Consider the following 1729-nt stretch of genomic DNA (forward strand, 5'->3'; position numbering starts at 1 on the left):
GCTGCTGCCGTGTGTCTCTTCCTGCATGTGTGTGGGGGGGTGATGGGGGGGTCAGGATTTGGAGGGGCAGCCGCTTTGGAAACAGCCAGGCACGATTCCTACATTAAAGGGGGTTGGTTTGGATGACCTTTGGAGGTCCCTTCCAACTCCCAGGATTTGGGGAGGCGAGAAAGGCAGGCGCTAACTGCGACAGGTGACCTTCAAATGCTGAGATGTGGGGAAAAGGGGGTGTGGGCACCAGGACCACAGGTGAAGGTGCTCAGATTGAGGAAGCGATTTTGGAAATGTTATAGGGTCGGAAGGAAAAAACGCCATTGCCCCACACATGTCACCGGGCCATTGCTCAGTCAACAGCTGCAGCCGTTGAGCAATACAGTAGTAGTAGTAGTAATAATAATAATAATAATTTATTATTTATACCTTGCCCATCTGGCTGGGTTTCCCCAGCCACTCTGGGCGGCTTCCACCCGAATATTAAAAACAATACAGCATCAGACATTAAAAACTTCCCTAAACAGGGCCGCCTTCAGTTGTCTTTTAAAAGTAAAATAGTTGTTTATTGCCTTGACATCTGGTGGGAGGGCATTCCACAGGGCGGGCACCACCACCGAGAAGGCCCTCTGCCTGGTTCCCTGTAACCTCACTTCTCGCAGGGAGGGAACTGCCAGAAGACCGTCGGCACTGGACCTCAGTGTCCGGGCTGGACGATGGGGGTGAAGACGCTCCTTCAGGTATACTGGGACTTTGAGGCCATTTAGGGCTTGAAAGATCAGCACCAACACTTTGAATTGTGCTTGGAAACGTACTGGGAGCCAATGAAGGTCTTTCAGGACCGGTGTAGCTACCTCATCTGCTAAAGGATATCGCAGAGTTGGGAAAGCTTCATGAAAACACAAACAAAATGATTGAGGGTATGGAGCGAATCCCCTATGAAGAATGGTTGCGGCGTTCGGGACTTTTTAATTTAGAGAAACGGCGAGGAAGAGGCGACAGGATAGAAGTTTATAAAATTATGCCTGGCATGGAGAAAGATTTTTCTCCCTCTCTGATAACAGCAATGAAGCTGAATGTTGGAAGATTGTGGACAAAGCCCTTCTTCACTCAGTGTATTGTTTAAAAAAGTTATTGTCACTTGTACAACTTGTATACAGTGAGATTACACGAGCACCCCTCCCCACTCAGCTCTCTTAGTCTTAATTCCCCTTGTTTACCCACCAAACCCGAAAGTCAGTTGCCCTGTTGCTATCTTTTCATTCAGCAGCCTAACAGCCCACGGATAGAAGCTGTTCTTTACCCTGTTGGTGCGACTAATCCTGCTTCTGTTTATTCTGCCCGAGGGCAGGACATCAAGAAAGTGCCGGCCAGGGTGTGAATCATCCCTGAGAATTTTCCTCACTCTCCTGAGGCAGCGTTCTTCCTGCTATTTCATCCAGGGGATTCACGGCACATCCCATAATACCTTGTGCTGTATTCACCACCCTCTGTAGGCACTTCCTATCCGTTGATGTCAAACCAGCGTCCCACACCGTGATGCAGTAGGAAAGGACACTTTCTATTGTGGACTGGTAGAACGAGATCATCAGATGTTGATTGACACCGTTCTTCCGCAATACTCTGAGGAGATGGAGTCTCTGTTGGGCTTTCTTAACCACCTGGGTTGTATTGATTTTCCAAGTAAGGTCTTCACTGAGATAAACTCCTAGGAATTGAAAGTTTCAAATTTAAGAAT

The sequence above is a fragment of the Podarcis pityusensis genome (assembly GCF_964106645.2).
Source record: "Podarcis pityusensis genome assembly, chromosome: 12".
Lineage (NCBI taxonomy): Eukaryota > Metazoa > Chordata > Lepidosauria > Squamata > Lacertidae > Podarcis > Podarcis pityusensis.